This window comes from Macaca nemestrina, chromosome 4 (genome assembly GCF_043159975.1).
Source record: "Macaca nemestrina isolate mMacNem1 chromosome 4, mMacNem.hap1, whole genome shotgun sequence".
In the NCBI taxonomy this organism is placed as follows: domain Eukaryota; kingdom Metazoa; phylum Chordata; class Mammalia; order Primates; family Cercopithecidae; genus Macaca; species Macaca nemestrina.
This window is the reverse complement of record NC_092128.1, coordinates 5352082-5360275: the sequence shown is the minus strand read 5'-3', so window position 1 is coordinate 5360275 and position 8194 is coordinate 5352082. Positions and strand designations below refer to the sequence as shown.

Sequence of the window (8194 nt, the reverse complement as noted above, 5' to 3'; positions counted from 1 at the left end):
GCCCCAAGCTCCTCAGAGGTGGAATATATATATATATATATATATATATATATATATATATATATATATATATATATGATAGCTGGGAAAATAATACTAAGTGAAAGAGAACCTAGTGAAGAAAGGTCCAGCACCATCAGGATGTCTCCGCAAAGGTGACAGTGTCTTGTCTAGGTCTGCCTTGCCACTGAGTCACCGACTGTGAGAATTGGAAGGAACATCAGCATTCTTCATTTAACAGTTAGGAAAATAAGACCAAAAAGAGGTTACAGGTCCAAGTTCAGCTTCACGAAGACGTATCTCTAGATAGGAGGGGAAAAAAGGTGAGCAAGAAAATGTTAAAACTTGATTATGCATAGAAACTGCCAAAAATACTTAACAAAATGTGCTGGAACTAGCTGAAAGATAAGTTCCTGAATATTCAATCAAATATTCTATATTTAATTTCATGGTATAGGAATGCAGTAATCGAATAAATCCTTGTTCTTCTCAGCAACCACTGACTTTGTTTTATAAAGTTGATCCACATCCTATCTTTAGGTTGTAGGAAAGTATGCTAGGGGAGCTGTCATCCCAAACCCTTAAATGTAGTTAATCCCCTGGTACCAAGACTCAGAATCTTCAGGACATCTGCCTCTACTACCTTGTGCTAGACCTTAGTATCCAGGGAGAATGACAGCAACACCATGGCCATGGGTCTGAGGAAAGCAGTGGAATGCACATCAGAGAAAACCAGCTAAACACTCACTCACCTGTAACGAGATGGAAAGTGATTACACTATTTATCTTAATGGTATGTATAGTTTTAAGGAACATCTCCCTATAAGTGACATCTACCCACTGCCCTTTATCCTCCTATTAAAGCTTTTGTAACAGATGATCTTTCTAGAATTATCTACACTTTGTTAGCAGCGTGAAGACACGAGTCTATGAAGACATGTACCCCGATTTTCATTACACCCCAGACTAAAGTGCTAAGTAGGTATCTTTTGAATAAATGGAATCCCATTCATAGAGAGTCAATTATGCCTTTGCATTAACACACATCATCTTTTGTTCATTAACTTAGAAACTAGAGTGAGCTGGCAGCCTGAGAGCCAAAGAGCTTCTGTGAGATGCTCAAGTGATTTCATGTGGCTGGCCAATGACTGATTCCTTCCACGTGACGCACTAAGCCCCATCATGCCCCTGTCCAGCTATGGCAGAGTTCCACGTGGGCAGTCCAGCTCTCCTCTGGGAGGAGCACTGGGCGCCACATGAGTCGAGTTTGTCCAGGACCTGAACTGTATTGTTTTGTGATGGGGGACAATCTTCTTGAGCAATATCAATGCTTCTGAGTCACAAGGGTCAAAAGAGAGTTATTTCCCTGGGGCTGCAACTTTCTGAGTTTGCACAGCTTCCAGATGCAGAATTAATTTCCTGAGGTCATCTGCAGCATGGTGTAGATAGGTGACTCACCCTGCAAGCAGTATGGAAACCTGATATCTAGAATTGTTGACTATTCTGTGAAACTTCTTTCTTATGTCTTATTTCTTCACTATGTCTTGCCCCAACACATCCTCAAGGCCTTGTTTGACCTTATGGGCACTGAGTAACTTTTTCCTTTTCTGAATGCCTTTGGCATTTAGTGTTTAAATCTATGGCTTCTTGAGTGAGTACTTACCGAGTGCTCACTGTGTTCCTCCGAATGGGGGTAGAGTCCTATGAAGGATAACTCCTTAAGGCACGGGCTATTTTTATAGTTTAGTATCTATCTTTAACTTCAGTTTAGCTGGGGAAATAAGATACATTAAAAGAAAGACTTGGCAAGGTGGGGGTGGCTCATACCTATAATCCCAGCACTTTGGGAGACCAAGACAGGTGGATTGCCTGAGCTCAAGAGTTTGAGACCAGCCTGGGCAACATAGTGAGACCCTGTCTCTACTAAAAAATACAAAAATTAGTTGGGCATGGTGGCATGTGCCTGTTGTCCCAGTTAATTGGGATGGTGAGGTGGTAGGATTGCTTGAGCCCTGGGAGGGGGAGGTTACGGTGAGCCAAGATCACACCACTGCACCCCAGCCTGGGTGACAAAGTGACACCCCCATCTCAAAAAAAGAAAGAAAAGAAAAAGCCCCAAGCTCCTCAAAGGTGGAATATATATATATGATAGCTGGGAAAATAAGACTAAGTAACTTTGCTTTGTAATGTTTACAATACATTATGTGTTTAGTGTCTATAACTTAAGCGGATGAAGAATGAATAGGTTCTGGGCATGATAATACTTTCTTTGAGCACGAATATATTTTATGATGGTCAGAACCAATGTGGAAAATTACTAAAGAACCTACACCTTCTTTCGCAGATGCAAAATATTTTGGCATTTTTATTTCAAATCAAGATGCTCAAATAAGGTTTCCCCCAAAACCTGTAAAACTCAGTGTAGATCCCAGCAATAGATGGGGTCGTGTGTCCTTGCTAGCTCCGTGTGGACTGGGGGCCAGCTGCACCGAGGATGGCTTTAGCCCCGTGTCTGCTGAGAGCAGGGTGAGCTCAATGACTGACTGACGTCTCCTAAGTGCCTGATGCATGGTTGCTGATGCAGAGAGGTTCTGGTGACAGCCCACACTGAGGGATTCTTATGGAAGTTCCAAGTAGGCAAGAGAATGCTCCCTGCATATGTATGCGGAAGCCAAGGACCCAGCCGACAAGTTGGCACCAGCCAGGCTGAGTACAGAGGTTCCAGTCTCTACATTAGAAGAGCCGAGTTTCCTGACTTTGAGAAGTTATTTTGGCTTCCAAGTTTTCATCTTTAATAAGAAGGGTTTGGAATAAAAGAAGGAATACTGACAATAGCTGACGTTTCCTGTGTACTTATGGGTGCCACCTGCTCTTCTCTGCTTATTCATCTGTGCAATCCAAACAGCACTCTATGACTAGAGGCCACTGCAACCTCCCTTTTCTAGGCATAAACCTGAATCCCTGGCCCAGGGTCACAGCTGGCAGGCTGGGCACTGAGGGACCGCAGGCTTCAAGTCACATCGCTACACTGCACTCAGGGTATCTGCCGCCTGGGCCCAGACCCAGAGATCTACCCTAAGGAAGAGGATAAGGAGACAGAGGACAGACAGATGACAAGGTGGGGGCAGTTCTCATTAAGGGTTCTCTTCTTGGATACTGTTGTCTTCCCAGGATGCCTGAGGATGCTGCCCGGCTCCTTCCATCCCTGTCCTCCTCACCCCTTTCCACACCCGCTGCAGATCAGCCCAGCAGTGAGGCACAGCCTAGGGTCAGATGTCCCGTGGATCATCATGGGAGCTCAGAAGCAATCCATTCTTCATCTTAGAGGCTCTTCTCTGTCAGGATTCTGAGAACACAGGAGAACACTGTGACCTTTCTCAGAGGATGTTTTCCTAACATGCCTGGGAGGAAGACTTGAATGGTGGTGTGAATCTCAATGTCTTTTCATGACCTAATCAATATCCCATCAATTATGTTTGTCATTATGTACGTAAACCCTGTTACCATCCTGTGGAGAGGATAGGACTTGGTGATGTTCAACTACTGAGCTCTTTCTTAAAGGAAGTTCAGTACATAAAACCATGGCAGCGGGTTGGCTCTGGCGGAGTAGTCAGTCAGAGATGTGGAGCGCTGTCCTCACTCTGCCTCCCCACCCTCGGGCATGCCTGTTGCGCCTGAGCGCTCCACTGATGGCAGTTTATAAATCTTTCCAATGTTTTCATTGAGGGTTGTCAAAACGTTAAGGCATATTAGGCCATCACGGAGCAAGGTAACCTCCAAGGCCTTTACCGCTTCTAAATAATGCTTTATTTTCTTTTCTTCTGGTCATGAAGATGCAGTTGGAAATTCCTACAGATTGGCTTTGCTTGAAATGCTATTGTAGACCATTAATGGGCAAAATCCCTGTGTTTGAAATTGTAAGATGCAGTGAGGGAAGGCAATCCATGTGATTTCCTGGTGTTCCCTTAGTGGAGTGAAAGCAGATACTGACGATTGTTTCCTCATTCCTGGTGGCATCTCGAGATGGTTTGGTAACACCCAAGCTGTGCAGACATTACACGGAGCACGGAGGCTTTTCTGAACTCCTACAGGTTTCCTTGTCTGTGCCACTTTTTGGTACTTACCCGTTACATATTTGAATTGCGTGTTGTTTCACAGGTGTGCATTTTCCAAGTTGCCACTCTATCAACCCTTTTTGTATATTCCTGAGCTCAAAAAGCACTTTAAGTAAACAAACAAACAAACAAAAAAAAACATGCAGTTTAAGAGGAAGAAACAGGTAGGTGGATCACATGTAGCTTGGGTGAACAATCACATTTAGCACAGTGCAGGCTTTCAGCCTCTTCATGTCATGCGTATTTGTGTATCCTACGGACAATGAGCCTTGACTGCTTTTTTAGGCCTCTTACAGCTTCCTCCTGTGAAGTGTAGTAAGTAGCTTCCTATGTAATATAATTTGTAGATGACTAAAAGCAAGGCCTGATCCCACATATCTCTTTTATAGACCTGCTACATTGCCAGAAAGGTCTTCATTGCTCAACCTCACACCCCTCAAGGATAAAAGCTTTCTCAACCACATGAATTCCTGCAGAATTTGGCTATGTCTCATTCATTATTGTACATCGGTCACTGGCACAATACCTAGGCTATAGTAGGTATCTCTAAACTATTGAGAAACCTCTAGTCATTTGCTGGCTTATTTTTCAGTGAGTGCAAGTAGGAGATGGAATATGGATGGCTCTAGATGGATAGAGTTGGATCACAAAGTGAAAACCATCACTTGGTGGGAACCATGTTGGGGAGGATCCTGAGGATGCTGAGGTCAGTCCATGATGTCTATGACAGGCACATGAAGGAGGGGCCATGTCATATGTGTCTCAATTTGCCATCTCTGCTTAGAGCTTGAGTGACTGCTTGAGAAGGTAGGCCCAAGCCCAGAGGACAGAGCGTATGAGAGTGGATTTGACTGAGAGTGTTGGTAACACACTTTCTAAGAGAGAAATACGGATGACAGGAACACCCTGCCTCTGCCCATGACCCAGCTCTGCCTGAGTCTGTCGCTATCTCCTTTCCTGGAAATGTCAATGTTGCTTCCCTCGTGCATTTTGGAGCCTTGAGTTCAGACTAAAACAGCGTCTTTCGAGGGGAGGAGAAAAAAGGAAAGAGGGCAAAAGAATGAAGTGTGATTTCTTAGACGGGTTTTCAAGAAAGCAGAAAAGGGCCTTGCTTAATTTTGAGACCTCCAAAAGGTTACGCTACATGTAAAGGGAAAGGTGAGGTTGATGCTGGTTTCACAGCAACTGCTTTGCTCAATTCTACTTCTCATCAATGTGGGTGACCCACAGAACTCCTTACGAAGCAGTCTACTGACTGCAGGATAGCATCCAAAGTGACTGCTTAGAGCTTATGAATCTTCACTAATGTGTGTGTCCCAGATAACAGGATGGAAAGAAAAAAAAAAGAAAGCTATGTAGACACTGAGTATATTGGTTTGGAACAGTGAGGAAAGCTTTAAGAGAGAAATCAGTATTATATCAGTTTAGCCAGGCTCACAATCAATAGTCATTTGATAAAAGCTAGTGTGTGTGACACTCTCCTAATGTAGAGTCCTGTGGTTCTCTCAGGGGTGTCCTTGCTGGTGTATCAGGTAGCTATTGCTATGCAAGGACCCCAAGACTCAGTGGGCTTAAGATAGCATCATGTTATGAAAATCATGCATTTTCGTCTTTAATAAGAAGGGTTTGGAATAAAAGAAGGAATACTGACTGTTCCTCCTGAATATTGGCTGATCTGGGGGGTGCCTCACTGTGTGCCTATGCAGTGGCTATGCCAGGGGTATCTTTTCTGAGCCGGGCTGCTCCATGTGTCTCTCCTTTGCCTCCTGGGACTAGGAGGCATGGTCCTTGCATGGCCGTAACAGAAATGCATGCAAGCTATCCTGAGACCTAAGCTCAGAACAGGCCCTGGAACTTCCCCCTCATTCTGTGGCTCCAAGCAGGACACATGGCCAAAGAACAGGGAAATAGGCTCTATCCCTTTTGCAGAAGTAACTGCAATGTACATGGACTGTGAGTAAAGGGAACCATGAAGAGTTGAGGTCATTAGTGCAATTTAACACACTTAGATTGGTCTGAAGCTCTTATTGTTGCTATTAGTGATCTCTCTGGACCCTGAAAATGTCCAGCAAGCCTTTAGGATGGTAGCTGTAATAGAAGCATGAGTGGATTGCTGTGACCTGCTTTTACCCTCACTGTCAATGTCTTTCTTTCCATACATTGTTGAAGTTAAGATTGCCAAATGGTAAAGAAGGGTAATTTTTGGAATTGTTTTCTGTCCTCAGTTAGTAAATCAATCAACATTTACCACACAGCTACTGGAGGAGTGGCACCTGCTACTTCCTGGGTTCATGGAGACATAGGGGTGAGGAGGATCACATTTACTGAGTAATCCATGTCAGGAACTGTGCCAAGAATCTCATAAACTCCAAATTAATTGAGATAGATGTTTTGGTGGGGAGATATCTATGCATTCTTTTATTGTTAGTTCAAGCATATCTCCAAAGTGTAAAGTCTTTGGAAACTCTCAGTGATGAAGGGAAGGAATTCAGTTTCCAAGGTCTGAGCCTGAATGCAGAAAATAAAAATGTGTAAGTGAAGATTTTCTGTGGCTTTGGTAATGGCTGTATTTTTGATATATAGTAAACAGTGATAAATCGTTGCCTTTTTAACTCTGAATTTGTTTAAATTCACTGTGCACAGTTTGAAGCTACAAAGATTGCCTTTGAGAGTGAGGAGTCATTTCTCCGTGTCTCTATAACATTATGTGGAATGTTGTCCGTCAGCTTTGGAGGGCTTCAGTGACTGTAGTTTATATGGAGAATTTCGTTTTAACTTTTCATTTGTTCCAAATGTTACAATTTTGCTTTCTCGTAGATATACATATGGAACTAATGCACTAATAATGTTCATTTCTCTTAACATATGCTGTCTGTATGTTCGTCTCCTGTAATAGTTGTTAATGGTTTTAAAGAGGGTCATGATAGTCCATTATGTCAAAGGATGCCATTGCCTTCTGTCTTTTTCTGTGTGTTCCTGGTTTTGAAAATGAGGGTACAATCAGACCTGAAACAAAAAAAAGCATATGACTTTGTTTCATGACCTACAAAAAGTAATGCTAAGCAAGATACAAATTCTTATTCTCCAAGGGTAGAACAACTTCTTTCAGTCAAACAACTGAAAGAAGCCAAGAGTATCTGAAAAGGCCTATTTTTTTAGATTCCATCTTGGAGATCTTTATCACAATTCATACCCCAAGAAAATAACTAATTTGCTCTAGCCTTATGGAATAGCCTGGAATGACGCCTGGGCCATCTGAGAAGTTGGCCTAGTCCTAGCCAGGGCTTCCCCGGTTGGCCTGGCTTTGCTCGGGGGCCAGGGGCTGAATTTTAGTGGGTTCCATTAGTGCTGTTGGGAACTCCACAGAGAAAGGTCGAACACTTGATGGTTTGTCCTTGTGGTCAGACCCCGGGATTTGACTTTCAAGTAGACTCTGAAAATGAAAATGGATTTCCTGGGAAGGAAGTATGTGGAGTCATTAACATTAATTAATAGCTCATTGAAAAAGTAGGCATTCGGGCTGGAAGAAAGTAGGCAGGCCTGAAGAAGGGAGCTCAGGTAGGAGAGCTGGAGGGGCTGCAGCAGGGAGCTGTCCAGAGGCAGGTGCCATTGCCCAGGAGGCCGGACCTAGGGGATTGTGGTTCTGTCAAGAAAGGATGGTTGCTGGTGGGTGCTGGGGGGCTGCGGGGGCTGAGGATGCTGGAGCGGGGAGGTGTGACCCACCCCAGGGAATGAGAAGTGGGTGGGGTTTTCTTGGACTCCCACTTCACCTTCGGGTGGGACGAGCTGCAAGCATGAGCTTCTAAGGAGCAGCAGACTCCACTTTGCATCCCAGAATGTTGGCAGCTATGGAGATCCTGCGGGCCTCGCTGCCGCCATTCCCCATGGCCACTCAGCCAGCACTTCCTAGGCACTGAGCTCCATGAAGAACTTTTTTCTTGCTCGCCTTGTCTCAATGGGGTCGGGCAGGCTGAAGGTTCTGGAGTCTTGGTGAGGCTGTTCCTGGATGGAATATGAGCAGCTGCAGGGCTGGAGGAACCCAGACCTCAGGGGAGCCTGTTCATTGAAGACCTCACTGA

At 44.3% G+C, this 8194-nt stretch overlaps 1 protein-coding gene across 2 annotated transcripts in view; it reads left to right on the top strand.

The window, feature by feature from the left end:
• The window catches only part of LOC105474942 (dipeptidyl peptidase like 6), a 1161442-nt gene that overhangs the window by 245176 nt on the left and 908072 nt on the right, over positions 1-8194 (top strand). The window lies entirely within an intron of this gene.